Below are 22,204 nucleotides of genomic sequence, written 5' to 3' on the forward strand. Positions count from 1 at the left end.
ATAAATAGATGAATGGATGCTCGGCTGCTGACCCAGGGCTGATAAATCCTGGGCCAGACGAAGAATAATTAGTTGGTTAAAATATATCTTTATTCTCCAAGAGATTGTTGGGTTTGTCAATGAGATGTTGATATTGGTCAGCCAAGATAGATAAGCTTACCCACGTTCCTCCTCCCTCAACCACACTGGATCCCTGGCTCCAAAAATGAGTCCCTGGGTCCAGTCTCTGCCTCCCTTATATAGGGCACAGCCCAATTGACATTTGGTCTCATGCCCCAGGATGGCATCAGGAATCTCCCAAGATTCCAAGTGTCCAACTTCAAACCGTGCTCACAGGCATGGCTTCTTGCAAATCCTTACAAAACTTAACTTACATCACCCAAGGTTTAGGACGACTGCTGACTTGTGATCTGATCTGAGCTGTGTAGTACTGTACCCAGTTATCCTGGCTTCTTTTCATGATTTTCCTTGATATGGTTGGTCTTTTGTCTTTCCAAAATGAAATTTGTTATGATTTGATTCAACCCTCTCAGATATCCCCTTCCTCATGTCATGAAGGAAGGAATGACCTTTTTTCTCCTGGATTTTATTTTTGTATTTGTTACTCTAAGAATTCCATCTGAAGCCACTTCTGTGAAGTTTGACTAGTTAAATTTTTGTGGACTAAAGGATGGAGCTCCCCCTCTGAGAGGAGATGCTGAGGCTGACATGGCTGCTGTTTCAAGAAAAACTGTTCTCAGTATTCCCATAAAGCATGGTCTCAGCATTTCCTATAGGGTGATGAAGAAGCTGGGACAAGCCGACCTTGTTCCATCTACTAAGCTGATTCCCTCTTGGGAAGGAAGGGAGGGGTTTAGGGCATCGAGGGGTGAATGTGAAAATACTCTCCATCTTGTGACTCATTGTGGAGCTAGCTTGGTTCCCTTTCTGTTCAGTTGTGTGCCTTGTCCAAATTCTGTCTTTGGGGGGGTGGTGATTTATTCAATGAGGATAATTGGGAGAAAGCCAAATTACATTATTTGAACCTCTTCCTGCCTGGCTGGGAAACTGGACCTTCTGTATCTGCTGTTTAGAGACCCTCCCCTTAGGCCTTAGCTTAGGTTGACCAGAGACACAATCACATTCTGAGACTGAGGTAAGGAGTTTTCTGCTAATTGTATTTAGGTATTCACTGTGTCTTTTCCCACATACTGGGTCCATATTGATCAGTCAATTATTTCCATATTCCTTTGGTTGTTTATAGATACTGAGGAGTGGGATCCCTTTTCAGGGAACTTCCATCTGTTCTTCCCCCTCCCAATTTGGGAAGTCCCTAATGTTCCCTCTAATTAGAAAGCAGATGACCCAATATTGGATTGTTTCATTTCCATTCATTGGTCTTATTTAATTCATCTGTTTTAAGGTATATAAGTCTCTTCCTCCCCCGATTTCAAGATCCAGCTGGCCCTAAGCAAATGTAGAAGAAAATAAAGAAGATAGTTGTAACAAGTGAAAGATTTAATGACTGAGGAACAAAAGCTCTGATTTTCTGAGCACAGAAATTAATTAAAGCATTGTATGCCACCTGCAGAACCAATGAGGACCAGGCCCTTTTCTGGCCTTAGGGCCAGATCTCCCTTATCCCCCACCCCAGGTTGCAGCCTTCCCCTACTCAAGACTAGTAGAGTTCAGGTACTAAATCTCTCTGGCCAGTGTGAGTCCTCATCTCCCTTCACCCATAAGAACATTCATGAGTGGAACCTGCTTCCACTTCAGGGTAAGACCTCCTTTCTTTCTCCATCTTTTCAGGCTTTGCCTACTCCCCTACTATTTTCTGAGACAATAGAGACCACCTCATCAGTCCTTATTCTATCAATCCTGTCTACAGCCGTTGATGTTTCGGGCCCACTTTCTCCTCCTCAGTATTCTAGGTTTTTAGGACACTGCTCTCTCCTATTTTAGCTCCTACCTCTCTGACCTCTGATTCTCTGCCTTTGCTGCCTCCTCCTCTAAATCACCCTTGATAACAGTAGGGTTAGGTTGAGGGTGAGGGAGTTCCTCCAGCCTTGTCTTCAACCCTCTACTCTTCACCCTCTAGACTTCTTTTCTTGGTGATCTGAGCAGCCACCAGGGATGTATAAGGGTTAAAAATAGGAGTTCAACAAAAGTGAGGAGAGCAGTTGAATAAAAACACTTATTTTAATTTGAGAAGAGGTACAGATAGAGAATAGAAAAAGAGGAAAGAGAGAAGTCTTTGTCCTTATTATCTCTTTGGGGTATAAACCCAACAGTAGTATGGCTGGATCAAAGGGCAGGCAGTCTTTTAAAGCCCCTTGGGCATAATTCCAAATTGTCTACCAAAATGGTTGGATCAATTCACAGTTTACCAGCAATGCATTAGTGTCCCAATTTTGCCACATCCTCTACTACATTTATTACTTTCCTTTGATATCATTTTAGCTAATCTGCTAGGTGGGAGGTGGTACCTCAGAGGTGTTTGATTTTCATTTCTCTAATTATAAGAGATTTAGAACATGGTTTCATGTGCTTATTGATAGTTTTTGTTTCTTTATCTGAAAAGTGCCATATTCATGTCCCTTGACCATTTATCAATTGGGGAATGGCTTGATTTTTTTGTACAATTGATTTAGCTCCTTATAAATTTGAGAAATTAGACCTTCATCAGAGGTTTTTGTTATAAAGATTTTTTCCTCCTATTTGTTGCTTCCCTTCTAATTTTGGTTGCATTGGTTTTGTTTGTACAAAACCTTTTTAATTTAATGTATTCAAAATTACTCATTTTACATTTTGTAATTTTTTTCTAACTCTTGCTTGGTTTAAAAATCTTTCCTTTCCCAGAGATCTGACAAGTATACTATTCTGTGTTCACTTAATTTTCTTACAGTTTCCTTCTTTATATTCAAGTCATTCACCCACTCCGAATTTATCTTGGTGTAGAATGTGAGATGTTGATCTAAACCTAATCTCTCCCATATTGTTTTCCAATTTTCCCAGCAGTCTTTGTCAAACAGTGCATTCTTGTCCCAAAAGCTGGGATCTTTGGGTTTATTGTATACTATCTTGCCAAGGACATTTACCCCAAGGGTATTCCATTGATCCTCCCTTCTGTCTCTTAGCCAGTACCATATTGTTTTGATGACCATTGTTTTATAGTACAGTTTAAGATCTGGTACTACTAGGCCACCTTCCTTCACATGTTTTTCATTATTTCCCTTGATATTCTTGATCTTTTGTTCTTCCAGATGAACTTTGTTATAATTTTCTTCTAATTCAATAAAAAAGTTTCTTGGTAGTTTGATATGGCACTGAATAAGTAAATTAATTGGGGTAGGATTGTCATTTTTATTATATTAACTTGTCTTACCCATGAGCAATTAATGTTTTTGCAATTATTTAGATCAAGTTTTACTTTATTATTTTTTAATTCTTTAAAAAATTTATTTATTTAGAATATTTTCCCCTGGTTACATGATTCATGTTCTTTCCCTCCCCTCCGGCAATGAGCAATTCAACTGGGTTTTACATGTATCATTGTAGATCTAGTTTTAATTGTGCAGAAAGTGTTTTGTATTGTTTTCATATAATTCCGGTGTTTGTCTTGGCAAATAGATTCCTATATATTGTCTAGGGCAGTGATGGGCAAACTTTTTATAGAGGGGGCCAAAGGAAAGGAAAAAACTCTAGGCGGACCAATAAAATTATATTTAGCCACGTGGAAGGGATAGCTAATTCTAGGAGTCTCCGTTGATTTGGGGTGGAGCCAGCGGCAAGGGGGATAGAAAATTTGCATCTGGCCCTCCGGCCATAGTTTGCCCATCACTGGTCTAGGGTGATTTTAAATGGAATTTCTCTTTCTAACACTTTCTGCTGGGATGTGTGGGAAATATATAGAAATGCTGATGATTTGTGTGGGTTTATTTTGTAACCTGCAACTTTGCTAAAGTTGATTATTTCTACTAGCTTGTTAGTTGATTCTCTGGGATTCTTTAGGTAGATCATCTTATTATCTGCAAAGGGTGATAGTTCAGTCTCCTCATTGCCTATTTTAACCCCTTCAATTTCTTTTTCTTCTCTTAATTGCTACTACTAGCATTTCCAGTACAGTGTTAAATAATAGAGGTGATAATGGGCATCCTTGTTTCATTCCTGATCTTATTGGGAAGGCTTCTAACTTATCCCCATTGCAGATGATACTTGATGGTTTTATTCTTATACTTTCTAGTGTTTTCATTAGGAATGAGTTTTGTATTTTGTTAAAGGCTTTTTCAGCATCTATTGAGATAATCATGTGATTTCTGTTCGTTTGGTTGTTGATAGGTTCAATTATGTGGATGGTTTTCCTAATAGTAAACCATCCTTGCATTCCTGGTATGAATCCCACCTGATCATGATGGGTAACCTTCGTGATCACTTGCTGGAGTCTTTTTGGTAGTATCCTATTTAACATTTTTGCATCTATGTTCATTAAGGAGACTGGTCTATAGTTTTCTTCAGTTCTAGGTGTATGATTAGATCATTGCTTTCTCATAAAGAAAGTGCCAACTTTTTTTTTTTGTATGATTTAGCTCAAACAAAACCCAAATTGATTAAATATTGCTTTCTTATTGAATAAAGAAACTCTCCCTTCTCCATCGTAGTCACTCTTATTTCTGTGCCATAAAGTATAAGTAAGGAATATATGCCACATACAAGTGAAAACAATCATAAAGGAAAAGTTTGGTTGTCACCCATCCTACCCAGAGGAACCTCAAGTTCTTAATGTCACAACAGAAAAGTCTCCTTCATTTGACTGGAAAGCATCCCAGATCATTCAGATTGTAATGAACATCTCTTTGGTACCCTCCTCGTGTTTTCATCCAGATAAAATTTAGTTTCTGTCATACAGAAAACAAACTAGATCTTTTCTTTAGCTTTGTTCTCTTTTAAGGCATCATGCAGAACTCTCTTCCCTCCAGAAAACATGGCATTGGCCAGATTCTCACATCTTGACAGCTTTTGGTTGAGAACATATTCCTTGTAAGTTCTGGGAAGGAAGAACTTTCACCTCAACCTCTCTCTCTTCTCTTCCATAGATCCAGGCACCTCTTTCACAGACTTTCTCCATGATTTCATAGAGATGCATTCCATAATATTATAATTAAAAATTGATCTCGAGGCTCATTACCAGATTTATGAGCATTTATTAGTAAAGAGAGAGTTTGACAGAGGCAGAGAGAGGTTGGTCTCGGCCTTTCTAGATCTCAGTTCTCCATTCAGCTGGCTCAGGCTGGGCTTGCCAGAGATCAGGAAAGCTCAGAGAGAAACCCCAGCCCAGAGAGCCAGTCGGTTTCAGTGGGGAGGTACAAAAGGCCCCTCTCCTTCCTTCACTTTCCTTTTACCTTCCCTGCTCCCCCCTCCAAGGCTAAGCTGTGCTGGCTCTGCATGCTGATGCTCACACTGATGCTGGCTGCACCGGGACACAGTGCAGGGCATCAGACACCTGATGTCTGATTTTGTCACCTACATCCCTGCTGGCTGGGCCTTGGGACAAAGCTAGAATGGCACCCCCTAGATATGTTCCTTCACACCATAGAAGCTCTTCAACATCATTCTGGAGGCTCGTGTTGCTGCTTCTCTCAAGCCTCCATTGGGTTCTTCAGACTCAGCTTCGAGTGCTGGCTCTGACACTGACAAAGGGAGGACCTTTGGGCCCCTCCCCTTCTCTGTGGATCAGTTTCCTCCTGTAACTGACCAGAGGTGGGCTCTTCATTGTGATGTAACTTTCAGCCCTCTGTGCTCTGCCTTGGGCTGCTCTAGGAGGTGGTGACCTTCCAGGATGTGGCTGTGGACTTCACACGAGAGGAGTGGCGCCTCTTGTCCCCTCCCCAGAAGGAGCTGTACAAGGAGGTGATGCTGGAGAATGCCCGGAACCTGCTCTCTTTGGGTAAGGAGCCCTCTCCCTGCTGCCTGAGTCTGCCATCCAAGGGAATATCGTCCTCAGCAGCAGGCAGGGTTGGGAACAGTTTTCAGACATGAGGATGGGACAAGGGCTGGTATGGTGAGTCCCTGAGCCAGGGCCCTCCTGCTGCCTGGGATTCCCTTTGATGCTCTTGAAGTCCGAGGTCAAATCCATGTTGGAGAATCTCAGACGTGGAAATAATCTCAGAGATGATTCCATCTCACCTTTCCCTGGCCTGTAATTGGATCTCCCAAACCCATCTGGGAAAACTGGTTAGGTGGGTTTTCTTCCCACCTTCTTCCTCTCTAGGGTGGATCTACTATTGGGGATATTTTTATCTTTTTAACAAGCATAAACTTGTAGCTCAGAGCTACTAAGTGTTCCCAGGAGAGCAGGATTGTCCTTCATCTTCCTCTTATTGTTCTAAGCCTCCAGCAGAACCTATCAGACAGTGAGGGAAGGGAAAAACCCTCTGCTGAGGGTTTTCTCTGTAATAATATGACACTTCTTCCTCACCTTCATTTTCCAAAGTTTGTGACACAGTTATTCCCATTTTATAGATGAGGAAATAGAGATTCGAGTAAGTGGTTGTTCTGAGGCACCCATATAGGAGTTCTCTGTGGCCAGATTTAAACTGAGGCCTTTCTGTCTCTCTGCCCAGGCACCTGTGTTAGTATGTGTTAGTTAAAATCACTTGGGGTTTTATTTGGAAATATTGAGCCTCAAGATATGTAGCGTTTGACAAACTTCTGTGGACATGTTGGGGACTTTGAGACTACATTTTCCATGATCCAATGGGTTTCCGGTTTCTGACGGGATGACGTCAAACAATGGGAACCAACGTATAGCGCAGCTTAAATTCGGAGGTCGGGCTTGAGACGAGCTCTTTGGGCTACATAGACAAGATGGGCACTGGCAGTATTTTTTGAATAGCTTTTACCAGGCACATGGTCTTACATATGTTCTTTTATCAATGTGGCCATGGCAATTAAAATACTATTTTCTCCCGTAATATCAGCCTTTATCATTTTTAATTGTTACACACCTGCCCGCTCTCCTTCTAGCTGCCTCTAATTTCCATAAAGCAGAAAACTATGAACAGAATCCAGTCTTCTCTGAAGAAAATGACCCAGAACCAAATGTTCTGGTTCCATATTGGTTCCCCTACCTTTTCCCCCATCCTCTCCCTATTGTAAATGCTGGGGAGACTCTCCTCCAGGAGGCCCCATAAGACTCCCACAGGCCCTGCTTGCACCCCTCCGTCATTGTTAGGACAAATGGACTGGCTGAGAGTCAGCATTGTCCCAATAAGGATTGTTGAGTTCCTCAGGAACAGTGGCAGAGTCTCCCTAAGACAACAGTCCAAGAGGCTCAGAGAGGTATCAGGGAGGGAGGGAGGAGGAGGCAGTGTGGTGGGACAAAAGCCAATCCCTCAAGGTCCCTGTGTCTGGAGCCTCAGACTGATTCAGGACAATGATGCACAGACTCAGTTTGGGAGTTTAGGAATTTCTGCCAAAATGGTCCAGATTAGGATTGGGGAGGGGGTTTGTTGCTCATTCTGGGTTACCCAGCAGGGTACCAGGAACATCCTACTCTGGGTTCCTGCATTAAAGACACTAAGATGGGGGAGGGCAGACTCCTGTGGGAACTCCATGGACAGAGTCTCTGAATGGAGTCACTGGACTTCCCTACCTTTCCCTAAAGAGAACTCAGTGACAAGCTTCTCTCCACCCTCCTCCCTGACTGATTCCTCATGCCCAGGGCTTCCAGCTCCCCTAGAAGATGTGATTTCTTATTTGGAGCAGAGGGAAGCCCCACGGATGCTGGAGCAAGAAGGCCTGAGGAGCTGCTGCCCAGGTGAGGGAGGGGAAAAGAGGTGGGAGAGCCGGGGTGACCAGAGGCTTCTGTGTGCCCTGGTGAAGGCAGGGCTAGATTTGGGGGCAGGAGGACCTGACTTGGAATTCTTTTTCAGATGTTTTACCAAGAGCTTTCTGGGAAAGTCACTTAACCCATGAGTCTCAGTTTCCCCATCTGTAAGATGAGGCTTTTGGACTCCATTTCCTATCAGGTCCCTTCAAGGGATTGGTCTCTGACCTTAAGTGGTCAGTGTTTGGGATTAAAGGGCCTTGAAGTCTGCTGCAGGTGCCAGAAGGACTGAGCTCTTTAGTATCCAGAAACATGTACAAGTGTTTGTTCTGTGCTGGGTCCTGTATTAAGTTATGGAGGATATAAAGAGATGCAGTGGACATCTCCACTCATGGAGCTCACCCTCTGCCGGAGCAGACAGCATGCTGACAATTCTGTAGAAGCCCTCTAGGTCCCAGCTCCAGGGCATCCAGTCAAGAGAGGTAAGGCTCTGAAGAGAAGGAGTTCTAGAGAGGTCTATTGGGGGGAGGTGGCAATCAAAGAAAAGCAATCAAAGGAGGAAATATTCAAAATTCTAAAGATAAAAATAAAAGCCACTATTTGCATATGGCACCTACTATGTGTCACACACTTCATAAATATTATCTCATGAGACTCTCATAGGAGTCCCAGGAGTTACTTGTTACTATTATGTCCATATTATAGTTGAGGAGACTGGGACAGCCAGAGCTCCTGTGAGTTGCTCAGAGTTCAAAGTCCTAGCAAGTTTCTAAGGGAGAATTAGAATGCACCACTCCACCTGTATGGAGATTTTTAGGAAGAATATTATGAAAATGTTGGATTCTTTATAAGGTGGGAAATGGGAAGAGAATTGTACGTGCTTTCTTGCTGAGGGAATGAAAATTCTTTCTTTGGTTTTATCTTTGTAACCAATGAAGAAAATGAATTGCTACTTACCTTGCAAAAGATTTGTTTTTCCACTGACTAATGACAAGAAATGTATTAAATGATGAATGTGGTTGGAGATCAATGGCATATATCACTGTTGTTTTTTTAAAACAAAGTTTATCTAGAAATTCACTTCGTAAGGGTGGAATTTCATTTTTTTCTACTATTGGCAAATTGGCTCCATTCTCACTGAAACTACTGAATAACTAGCCTGAGTTATGAAACAATTCCTTTAAGAAAACCTGGGGGGCAGCTGGGTAGCTCAGAGAGTCAGGCCTAGAGACAGGAGGTCCTGGGTTCAAAGCTGGCCTCAGTCACTTCCCAGCTGTGTGACCCTGGGCAAGTCACTTGACCCCCATTGCCTACCCTTACCAATCTTCCACCTATAAGTCAATACACAGAAGTTAAGGGTTTAAAATTTAAAAAAGAAAAAAAAAGAAAGAAAACCTGAGATAGAAGAATGATAACATAAATGGAGGTAAGTTCAAATCAGAAAACCACAGCATTGCAATGCAAAGGCTCTGCTCTCTCTGCTGCAAGAGTGCAAACCCAGGAAATATCTTGATTTCATGATTACAGATTCGATGAGATGCAATTGCAGGGTAACCCAGGAATGGGACACCTTCTCATGTCTAGTGACAGCAATGAGAGTCTAAGCATGTCTGTGAGCATGAATGACTCACCTTTCCAGAAGTTTGGAAATTATTTGATGTCAAATTGAGAAACTAAAAGAATATGTTATATTTAGAAGCAGAGTTTGAAGTTGCCATTGAATGCACCCCAAAAAGCATCATATTCCTTGTTAAGATCTTTTAGAATCGCTGCAAGGGGAAAAAAACAACTCCATTTATGTTTGGAATTCTTGTTAGGAAGGGCACAAAAAAACTAATATGGAAACTTGCAGCCCGTTTCTTTAAAAGAAAATGATGGACTCAAGTTACTGTATGAGACCTATTTTTTAACATGGGCAATGCCATGTCTTTGCCTAAATTCAAATTACTTTATGGTAGTTAAAAGAGGCCTTTAAAGAAAAGTATTACCTAATGTCAAGAAGTAGGGAACAGAACAAAATCTTTCATGCCTTGGTTAAATGCCAAAAAGAGTGGATTTTTCTTCCTTTGATCTCAGATATTGTAAGAAAAAAATAAGTTTGAGAGGAATCATGAAGGAAATCATGTAAGGATTACAGATAAGCTAGATCATGAAATTATTGGAATATTTAGTATATACAGACCCCGTGTTTTCATAACTATGAAGATCGGATTGATTGTGTAGATAATGAAAATGAAAGCAAAAAGGAAAGATTCAAAGTAAATTGTCTAGTGCTGTGGAGACGGAATACCCAGTCACAAGATTTGGTTTCAGCTGCCAGGATTTGAGTCAAGTCACTCAGCCACCACCATTCCAAGGTCATAGTCTGAGATAGGAATCTAATAATGCTAGCCTAGCCAAAACCACAGGTTGTTATGAAGAGCCAATGTGATCATATGGGAGGCTCTTTGTTAATTGAATTGTTCTTTAGCTTTGAGGTAATGGCATTTTCAAAGGATGAATTGTGTCCATTTAAGTTGGAAGACTTTTCTTCTTATCTCAGGAAATAGGATATAAAGCAATTTATGTTGATAGTGGAGGAAAGAAGATATGGTTATTTGTGTGTATTTGTGACTGTGCAGATATGTTTTACTGTTTGTTTCTTTTAGAAGGAGCGATCAGGCTGGAAATGAAGGAGACTCCAACAGAGATGAGCCTTTCTGTGGAAGAAACGGACCAGCAAAGACTCATGAGTGATGTTCCAGATAACATAGCTTGGAGAGAATTCTATGTTGAATCTCAAAATTCACCCCATACTGAACATCAAAGAATGAATTCTGAGGAAAAGTCTAGTGAATGCAAGCAAGCTGGAAAGACATTAAGACAGAATTCCAATCTTGTTAAACATCCAAGAATTCACACTGGGGAGAGACCTTATGAATGTAACCTATGTGGAAAGACATTCAGTCGGAGATCCAATCTTGTTAAACATCAGAGAATCCACACTGGGGAGAGACCTTATGAATGCAAGCAATGTGGAAAGACATTCAGTTGGAGCTCCCATCTTGCTCAGCATCAGAGAATCCACAGTGGTGAGAAACCTTATGAATGCAACCTATGTGGAAAGACATTCACTCAGAGCTCCACTCTGGCTCGACATCAGAAAATCCACACTGGGGAGAAACCTTATGAATGCAAACAGTGTGGGAAAACATTCAGTCGGTGCTCCTATCTCACTCGACATCAGAGAATCCACACTGGGGAGAAACTTTATGAATGCAAGCAATGTGGGAAGACATTCAGCCGGATCTCCCATCTTGCTGTACATCAGAGAATTCATATGTGAGAAACATGAATGAAATTAATGTAAAGATGACATTCAAAGAGCTCCAGTCTTTCTCAGCATCAGAGAAATCAAACTGGGAAGAAACCTTATGAATGCAAGCAATGTGGAAAGACATTCATATGGAGCTTAACTTTTGCTCTAAATAAGAAAAATCATAGTTTCACATAGAGCTCTCACCTTGCTCTGAGATTAGGTGTGTATATAATTGTATAATTTTTTCTTGTACATACATATATAGTATTTATATAATATTCTTGTATATTTTTGTACATAATAATTGTAAATTGAATTTGGGTTAATATCTTCAGGTTCTTATTTCTGTAGTGTAGTCAGGATTGTGTTATTTGTGACTGTAATTATTTGTAATTTGAGACATGTAAGAACCAAGATTGGTTTTGCTTTCTCTCTTTACTTCTCCCTGTTTCTCATATTAATATTCCTATTAGAAAAAATTAATAGTATAGGCAACTTGGAGTAGGAATATAAGATATTTATGTTTGAAAGATCCACTGGGGACACCAGTCTCCCAAAGGATCTCAGAGGGGTATGTTAAAGAGTTTTCTTACTCTCTCCCTCTGTCTCCTTTAAGAGGCAAGAGAGCAGATTTTCCAAGTAGATTGGCACTGACAAGTCAGTGAGCCAGAGCTGAGGATTCCATTACCAGGGAGACCGGGAGAGGGAAAAGGAAGCAGTGCTACAGTTACAGGCTTTTTACCTCTAGATCTAAAGAGAGCAGGAAGTCTGTCTCTGAGGGAAGGGACTACTGACAGTTGAGTGGTAGAAATGGATTGAAGGAGTTTCTGGGTGGTGAATGTCTGATTATTTAGGAAGATAGGTGGTTAGTGAATCAATTTTAGGTAGTGTAGGTTAGATAGGCCTGGTTTTGCCAGACAAGAAGAACCTGTCCTCAGAAGACAGAAATAGGGTTTTAGATAGTATTAGGAATTTAGGTATAGTCATAGGGTATTAGAATAATAATCTTCCTTTCCTCCTTTTCTATTTTCTATCTGTACTTCTCAAATTAAACAAAGTGTTTTATCCAACTGCTCTCCTCACACCATTTACCCCTTACACCTGCTCTCGTGCCTCTTAAGAAGACTGAGGAAGAGATAAAGAAAATCCCTTTAACAGCCACTGGGAGGGGGTAGGGTAAATACAGTTCAACAGAGGAGAGCCTTTAGGAGGGGAAACAATAGGGAGGAGTGGGATGAGACCAAAGGAGCCAGGAGTAGGGAATTTCCATTGAGAGCAGAAGGGCTGCTCCCACGTGGGGAGGCTCTGACCAGGAGAGGCCTGAGGCTCCAGGGCAAGATCATGCCTTGGAGCCTGCTGCCTGGCAGGGGGCCAGGGAGGGGAGGGAGAGGATTGGCCTGGAAGAAGTGGGGACAGGGGACCAGGGGCTGGGAGGCAGAACTCCTGGGTCCTTACAGAGTGTGGTAAAACTACATCCTGTACTGACTCCCCTGGGCCCCCCTTCCAGGTAGGACGTTCTAACAGGAAAGAAGATCCCAAAGGGGAAGCCGGGAGCCACAGAAGATCCCTCTCGGAGACTAGATTAGCCCCAAGGATATGTTGTATTCCCCAGGAGATTCACACCCAGGTGCTGTTAGTCAGGGCTCTGCTCCTGCCCCAGGTCCTTTCCCAACCCAGCCAGCCCTGACCAGAGGAGTTGGTTGGCCCCAAAGATATTCATAAAGAGGAAGATTCAAACTCAGCCCCAACCCATGGGCTTCAGGCTCTAATGCTTGGGGAAGGGAATCCTGCTCTCTGCCTCCCCTGTTGCCCTGCAGGAGCCCCGCTCCTCTCCATGTGGCTCCTCCCCACCCCAGCCCTCTTTCTGGCCCCCTTTCCTGCTGGCCCCCCTCCACCAGTTAATGAAGTAATTACCATTCAGTACCAGGAGTGCACAGGAGGCTGCTAGGTGGGTTAAAGAGGCAAGGCAGGAAAATCTTTGAAAGTGGAGGGGGAGGAGGAGGAAGAGGAGGAGGGATGGTTTCCCAGAGGCCTTTGCGCTGCCCATGGCTACCAGGCTAGATTGCCCACCCTGGCTCCTGGGGCTGACCCTCCCCCTCTTCCCTCCTCCAGCATGTCTCTTTGGAACAGCTAGGGACTGTCCTGCAGGGAGTGGGAAGCAGCCATAAGGGAGAGCTAGAGACCAGGGGAATGCAGGGAAGGCTGCTGGGGTGGGTGGCAAAGGGGATCCAGGAGGGAGATGTCACAGGATTTCCTTGCCGTGGGGAGGACCCAGCTGAGGCCAGGAGCCCCCCTGTAGAGCGGAGCCAGGCAGCTGGTTTCCAGATTTTCCTTCCCTCCTTTGACCTGCAGCCCCTGAGCAGGAAGGAAGACTGTGGCCTTCCCTGGAAGCGATCCAAGGCTCAGCTTTGCCTAAATCATCAGCCCCAGGCCCTCTCTTTAGGGAGGTGAGAGCCTAGAGAGAAGCCTCTGGGATCCTCAGAATCAGATCTGCTCAGGTTCCAACAGAGTTACTGTTGACTGCTGAGAAACAAGGGCCAGAAAGAGAGAAACGTGGCTGAGGCCACAGCATGCATTTCCTTTCAGGAGAGAGACCAAAATGCAAGGATGCTGAGAGAGCCTGGGTCTGACATAAGCCCTGGGCCCAGTCAGTATACATTGATTAAACTCATGGTAAGAAGTGTATTAAATGATGAATGCGGTTGGAGATCAATGGTATATATCGATGTTTGGATTTTTTAAAAGAAAGTTTATCTACAAAACCACTTTGTAAGGATGGAATTTCAGAATTTGCAAGGGACTGTATTCCCTCATGTGTTTGTAATTTACTCCCTCAATGCTTGTGATGTTCCCCTTACAACAGACTATATCAAAAATGCAGAATATAGATGAGATTTTTCTTTTCCCTAAGACTGGAGGAGTTAGAGTTTATTGTCTCATGATGAATTTAGCTCAAAGTTAAGCTTTTGGCATTTCAACCCACTGAGATGGAGCAGACAGCAGTTGGAATGTGAAGGGAGGGGGAGTGACAGTTGGAGTGAGAGAAGAGGATTGTGGGAGAAACGGTGAACTGAAAGGTCTTTGCTCTCTGAACTCTGTCCAGTATGGAGCAAAGACCTGTTCAGAAGCCCTAGCTGAAGTTCATTGCTCTGCCCATACAGGTGGCACTGACCCTGTCTCTAAGGGAAATGACTGGGCAAATACTGCTGCAAAGCTAGAGGCCATAGAAGGACCTAAATTAATTTTAACATTAATAGCCACTGATGATTTAAATTTTTCACTTTCCTATAATGAGAAGGAACTAGAAAAATGGAAGCAGAAATTTAAAGCTAAACATAAATGGAGTATGGGTGTCCTCTGAAAGAAAACCCCTGTTCCCTAGAAGTTTTTATCACCAAACTTGCCATTCTATTAAAAAAAAATTATAATTTTGGTACCCAGGGCATTGTGGACTCTGTTAAAAGAGTATGGATAGCTCCTGGCATAACTACTATAGCCTCTAAAGTGTGTGCAGTCTGCCCTACCTGCCAAGCATATAAACAACATGCCTTTCATGGTAAAGCTTTTGGTGGGCGTCCTCTGCCTTACATACCTTTTGAGCACCTGCAAATTGATTTCATAACAATGCAAAAGGTTGGACATTATAAATTTTGTCTTGTAGCAATCCAGGTATACATTAATTGTGATATTATTTTAAGAAGTATTAAAAAAAAAACTTAACTCTTATACTACTAATGATTGATCTCTGTAATCTTGAGTCAAATTGCCAAATCCCTAGCCCTTCCCTAAGGCTACACCCCAGAAGAGAGTCAGTTATCTCAGTCTCCTTACTTTTCCTTCAATGATCAATTAACATAGGTATCAAACATCAGTAGATGTCTTAGGCCATATCCACCCTGGATCCTGATCTTAGCTCTACTTATTGTTTTAGGCAGTTTGCATTTTATGATGATGACCTCATAATGTTAATGTATCAGGCCACCAGCCTCTCCCCTTCCCCCCATACTGTTGTAACCCCAATAAAAGTGACAAGACATCAGTTGGCAAGAGAGCTCTTAACCATCAGAGCTCCTAACCATGAAGCTCTTGACCGTCAGAGCTTACTCGCTGTCTGTCTACCTTATGCCAAAACTTTCTGTGTCTGCGTATCTTTATTCTCGCCTTATGTTCTCTTTCCATTAATCCTTAACCCGTAACCCATTTTCACTCAGTCCTTGGTTCCCCTTTCTAAGTGTCCAACCCACTAGGAATCTTCGTGGAGTCGGTGGACGGCTTCATCTGGCGCCCATCGTGGATTGACACCTGAGAGGAAGACTGCAGTGCAGGACCCGGGACGGTCAACGGACCTCAGGTGGCCTCTGGGGTGAGTCGCTGACCACTAGAAAATGGGTCAGAAACTTTCTTCTCACACTAGTTACATACGATCGCTAAAATCTTTAGTGCACAGGCAAGGATACAGAGTACCAGAAGCTAAAATTCAGGCATTGTTTAAGGTAATTTTGAAATGTGATCCCAAGTTCCTAGAAATAGAAGTACTCAATGTACGACAGTGGGATCAACTTGGACAGACTTTAAAGAAAGCGCAAGAAAAGGGACTTAGAGTTGCTTCATCAGTCTGGTTAACTTGGAAGGTAGTTAGAACAGCTTTAGAGGCAGAAACCATTCAAGATTCATTGTCCCAACCTGCCTCACTCTTAGACTTTCCTTCCAACCTGAATTCCCTCTACCTTGCTCCACCCATCCCTCTCATGACTTCTTTTCCTTCACAAAATCAAGCTGACTCTCAGCTGGACCTTCCCCTCGAGCTATCTCCTGAGCTCCAGCCTTCAAAGGCGGATTCTCAGATTCCACTTATTGCTTCCACACTTAAGCTTACTGATCCTCCACCTACGCTAACCTCTCCACTTTCATTTGTTCCTGCTGACTCTATCCCTCCACCATCTTACTCAGTTTCTCTTAGAGCCCATCGGCTTTCTGACACTCAGTTTATTCCTCCTCCACCTCATGCAGCTTCTCTTGACTCTGATGAACTAACTAGTGCTCAGCCCACACCTCTTCTTCCTCCTTCTCCACTCAGTACTAACTGCAGGTTTACAAGCAGCCTAAACCTAGAAGAGAAAGCAGAGAAATCAGCTTCTCCCACAGAAATTAAAAATAATCCTGAGAATGCAAAAGTAAACTTAGAAAAGCAGAAAGAGGTTGAATTCCAAACTCTTGAAGCTCTCAGGAATAGTGTCATTCAGTGTGGTAATGCAGCCCATGACACCACGGCACTGATAGATGAGATGAGCCAGCAATCTCGGCCACCAGATTTTTGGTATGAATTAGTTGGATCTGTGCTTAATGCCAAAGATTTCATAATATGGAAGTCATTGTTTCAGGAATTATGTGAGGAACAAGCTAGAATCAACAAAAACCACCATGTAGATATTGCCCAGGATGAATTAACTGGCACAGGTACATTTAGAAGTCTTACTAGGCAATTGTTCTATTCAGAGCAAACCTTTCATCCAATTGGACTAGCTGCTCAAAGAGCATGGCCGATTGTAACTACAAAACGCAATGCTACAGATTTCTTTGAGGAGACAACTCCTCACCAAGGGGCTATAAAAGCATGCCGAGACACAAAAACTTTAGACCACAAGAATCTGATGGCAGATCGATTTAAAAAGACAAAACCTGTCTGCTTTGCTTGGCACAAAGCTGGACGTTTTACAGGATCCTGTCCCAAATGAAAGCTGAAGTGGACTCATACATTTTTCAAAGGGTGTCCCAAAGTACAGCATTGGGCCTCGCCATATCTCCCGAGAACACAGACTAGGACAGCCACAACCAAACAGCATTTAAACTGTTTGGGGGGCCAGCCTTGAGCCCCTTAAAAATTCAGGGCACCAGAGATAAGTCTTTGATTCCCCCAAAATTTACCTCAGGTAAGAGTAGAAGCCTCATTTCTCAGGGACTAAAAACCTGCCCTGAGGTCATTGGTGAAAATGCTAAGGGAAAGATACTAGTCAAATCCAAAGCATTTCACATTTTTTCAATTGGAAATGACAAAAAACTTGCACAACCAATTCTATCTCCAAACAAATCTTTGCTAAATGCAAAAGTTAGTGTGAAGTCAAATTGAAAATTAAACATTTCAAATTTAAATTGGACACAACAAATTACTAATAAAAGATTGATTATGTTCTACATGAAAAGTAAGACATTTTCTGGTATTTTTTATATACCACAAGCTCTTTGGGAAAGAGAGATTCTATCTGAAGTGAATTTTAGTCTAACAACTAGTACTATAGCACAAAAAGACTTTTCAATTAGACACGTGCTTAAGATCATAGCACAGACTTGTAATATCATATGTGACTTATATGTTGTTTATCTGATCATTTGTTTAAAGGCTGAAAAAATTAAACTAATGCAAGATACAGAAACTGTTCTGTTGATTCACACCACACAGAATGCAATCTTGCAAAGTCAAAAGGAAAATTTTATTTGCTCTCACAATCTCCATAGACCTCAGACTGAGAGAATTTCAAAGGCAAATGGCCTAGTAACCACTGCTTTGCAGGAAACGGTTAATTTGTGCTCAATATTACATCAGAGTGCAAAATTTTGTGAACCTCAATTTTCTCTACAAGTCAGTGAAATGGATCGGCAATGCAAATCTTGTGCTCCTTATTCTGACACTCCTCAAGGAGGCGACTGCAAAGTTGTAAGACCTGCACAATTGTGGCAAAGGGATGCATTACGATATGCCTCTTTTGTAAAAATAAAAAATGGATATGTAACTGGAGATAATCACTCTCATGCTGTAGGGGCGAAAGCTCAAAATGGAGAAGTATGCAATGTTGTTGCACAACTTTCAAATATTCTTGCACATTTGGCTATTCCAAAACAGTTAAAAAATTGGAATAATAATGCTTATACCAGCAAGAGATGGGCAAAATTGGACAAATCATGGAACATCTCTCTTAAGGCTGGTATCCCAGGAAATTGGGAATTACCCATTGGGAAAAGAGCTAAAGGAAATATAAAAGCCCAAATTCAAAACCAAAAAGGATGTTATCAGGCACTTTCTAACAAACCACTTCCAAGAAAAAGACCCCATGAGTTTTTCATTTGGGGTCGAGATTTTACTTCTATTTTCACAGGTATCAGGAATGCCTGGAAGAAAACCAGAGTCATCAAGCGTTCCCAGAAAAGACCAACCCAGAGAGCAGAGAAAGCAGATGTCTGTCCAGCACTAACCATAGGACAGCACAGCTACCAGATCCCAGAAAAACAGCATAGGAACAAACAAGGCACAGCCACTGACTTAAGAACAGGTCTAATGAACTATCCACACAAATGAACTTTTTCATTAAGAGACAGTTTAACTGCAAAAGACTTATTAACTTGCTTACAGACATTTTATTCTAAAAGCATATGGGTATTTGTTGAAGATCAACTTTTTACTTGCACCCAAAAAATTTAAATTGTATTGTACAATGTATATCTTGCAATTATTTTTGTTGGAATTGTTCCATGTTACTCAAATTTGATCTGAAAATTATTTTCGTAATTGGAAATGTCATAACAGTACATTGGATACTGTTCACTTGCGTAAGAAATTGTTTCTATTGTCCTAAATGTATATATGTGCTAATTCTCTTAACCTGTTTATGCTATATTTGCAAAATATATATATATATGTATCTGTCTTTGCTAGAATTTAACTTGTATAAAAAACTATTTGGATAGAAATTGCTAAAACAAAAAAAAAACCTACCTTTTAATCGAAAGGCAGATGTCATGATTCAGCAAGCAAATAGTATGTTATAATTTGGAAATATTTGTACTTTTGTATGTGCATCAATTGTTGTATTATCCTGTGTTGAAAAACCCTTTACCTGGTGAAAAATCTCGTGCACTCACACTGTGAATTTGGTTTAGGAAACTGATCTCATTTTGAGTGAGAAACTTTTGGTTGGCTAAAAAACATTTCCACATGAAATGTGAGCCACCACTCTAACATTTTTCATTGTTCATTTTATCTTTCATCTGTAATGAGGCATTTGATTTTACGTTTTTCTTTTCTTTCCTTTTATTTTTCCCATTTTATTTTTTCACTCTACTTTGGATACTGATGTATATGGGAATCAGTACCAAGATTTTGATTTTGTAGATTAAGATCATTTTTTATATATTGGCCCTATTTGTTTATCCAAAAGCTTAAGGATGTAGGAACCTGCAAGCATTTGGTAAACATCACAGGCCTAGTATGAATGATTATGTCTGATTTCAGAAGTAGGGACCACGATAGAGCCTTTACAACTTGCCAGAAAGCCTAAGATTGAAAGAGACCTAATATCCATATAAGATAGATGGATGTCGGTTACTAAGGTCCTGGTTGGAGGTAAAAGGACGCAGTGTTTTGACACCCTCAAACGCAGGTCGGCCTTCTACCAAGTTTCCAACTAATATCTCAATGTGGCTGGCATCTTGGCTCCATCTGACATAAAATCAGACAAGGGAATAAGACTTCCCTTTCGGCTCAAACTAGACCCTTCTCTCACTTTAAGACTTGACAACTTCTTACACCCTTGACTGCCAATGGATAACATTCTATACTATATGTCCCACATGTTTGTGAAACTTGTGTTTCACATTACTTCGGGCCTTCTTACATTTTCCAACGTTATTATTATTATTTTTTAACAAGAATCTTTTGATTGCTAGATTCCACTTTGCATCTTTTTCAAATTTTTAATCTTCTCCCTACAATTACAGTTTTTACTTTTTTTCTTTGAGATTTTTCCTTTTCCTTTTAGAATTTTCCATTCTTTTTTGTTTTTAAATTCATTAAGTTTTTTTTCCACTCTAATAATTTTTTTCTTCTTTTTTTTTTTTTAAAAAGGGGGATATGTAGCAATCCAGGTATACATTAATTGTGATATTATTTTAAGAAGTATTCAAAAAAAAAACTTAACTCTTATACTGCTAATGATTGATCTCTGTAATCTTGAGTCAAATTGCCAAATCCCTAGCCCTTCCCTAAGGCTACACCCCAGAAGAGAGTCAGTTATCTCAGTCTCCTTACTTTTCCTTCAATGATCAGTTAACATAGGTATCAAACATCAGTAGATGCCTCAGGCCAAATCCACCCTGGATCCTGATCTTAGCTCTACTTATTGTTTCAGGTTTTGGCAGTTTGCATCTTATGATGATTACCTCATAATGTTACTGTATCAGGCCACTGGCCTCTCCCCTTCCCCCCATACTGTTGTAACCCCAATAAAAGCGACAAGACATCAGTTGGCAAGAGAGCTCTCAACCATCAGAGCTCCTAACCATGAAGCTCTTGACCATCAGAGCTTACTCGCCGTCTGTCTACCTTATGCCAAAACTTTCTGTGTCTGCGTATCTTTATTCTCGCCTTATGTTCTCTTTCCATTAATCCTTGACCCGTAACCCATTTTCACTCAGTCTTTGGTTCCCCTTTCTGAGTGTCCAACCCACTAGGAATCTTCATGAAGCTGCTGGACGGCTTCATGTTTAGTTATAGTGGATCAACTGACCAGATGGCTGGAAGCATTTCCCACTGACCGAGCCACAGTGGCTTTTGTTGCCAATGTGCTTTTAAAAGAAATCATTCCTCAGTTTGGTCTGCCTGCAGGTACTGATTCAGACAGGGGAAGTCACTTTACTGATTCAGTTTTATCTGAAATATATCCTTGTTTGGGGATAACTCCCAAATTCCATGTACCATATCACCCCCAGAGCTCAGACCAAGTTGAAAGGATGATCAGAGAACTTAAAACTCAGTGGAAATTATGCACTGAGACACTTTTAAAATGGCCTGAAATTCTCCCTCTGGCCCTGTTTTATCTCAGAAGCAGGCCCAGGGGAAATCTATATATCTCACCATTCAAGATGCTTTTAGGACATCCCCCTATACAGGCTAAGCCTTTTTCTCCTACATATACATCACTATTAGGGGAAGATACTTCTATTGCTTCCTATATACAGGAATTGCCGCACAAACTGCATAAACTCCAGGAATCTGGAGCTGCAGTACAAGCAGGATCAATAGACTTTTCACTTCATGAACTGAACCCAGGAGACAAGGTGTATATAAAGAATTTCCAGAGTACTGGAGCAACTCAGCCCTCCTGAGGAGAGGGCTGTTTCAAATATTATTAACCACTCTAACAGCTATAAAAATTGGAGAAAAGGACTCTTGGATTCATTGCTCACATGTAAGGAGAGCATCTTCTATTGAAACAGATTGACTGTATCCTGCCACATGCATTGGAGATAATAATTCGTAGACAAGTAGATACTGTTTTTGGAAATATACTGTACTTTTCCCTGATTTTTAATTTTTCTTATTGCTTTCCCTTTTACTTTTTAATAGAATAATTGACTTTTTTCCCTTTTTCTCATTTTTTTTTGTACTTAAAGTATATATAATCAATGTTAATTTTTTTATTTTACAGTAATATAAGTTTGCTATATATAACTGCTCTAATATTAATACATACCCCCAAAAACCTTAGACTATGGTAACCTGCCAATTATTGATAAATGTTATGGGACTGTGATTAATGTTTGTGTCTGATTCCAGGAGAAGGGAACAAAGGGGACACTTTACAGTGTAAAAAGCACAAGGTCATGAGACCAAACAAGCCTGATGGGAGTGATGAGAATCTGCACAGTGCCAAAGAGTATAAGGTCAAAAAAGGGCCATACCAATCCAGGAAGGACTGAAAAAATTTCCACATCAATACTAAAGGATTTGAACCTAGTGTGAGACTTGAAGTTGCAGCACTTGACATATGTTAAGACACAGGATACTTTGTACCACACTACCAGTCAAGTACTGAAGGTTGGCCATCATCCTGGCTCACCCTATCCCTGACAGTGAAGGTAAATCAGACCAGGGAATAACACTTCCCTTGCACATAAAATCTGGTCCTCTTTCTCTCTTATAGCATGGCAACTTTCTTGGCAGCCAACAGGTAAGTGCAATATTACTGCATTGTGTCCTACAGACTTGTGGGATAGAAATTACTTTAATTAGACCCTAATACAAGGGTTTTGGTATTTTTAATTAATTTATT

At 41.2% G+C, this 22,204-nt stretch overlaps 1 pseudogene; it reads left to right on the forward strand.

The window, feature by feature from the left end:
• Nucleotides 1-22,204, forward strand: part of LOC123239261 — a 583,074-nt pseudogene that overhangs the window by 71,283 nt on the left and 489,587 nt on the right.

The sequence above is a fragment of the Gracilinanus agilis genome, chromosome 3, assembly GCF_016433145.1.
Source record: "Gracilinanus agilis isolate LMUSP501 chromosome 3, AgileGrace, whole genome shotgun sequence".
Classification (NCBI taxonomy): domain Eukaryota; kingdom Metazoa; phylum Chordata; class Mammalia; order Didelphimorphia; family Didelphidae; genus Gracilinanus; species Gracilinanus agilis.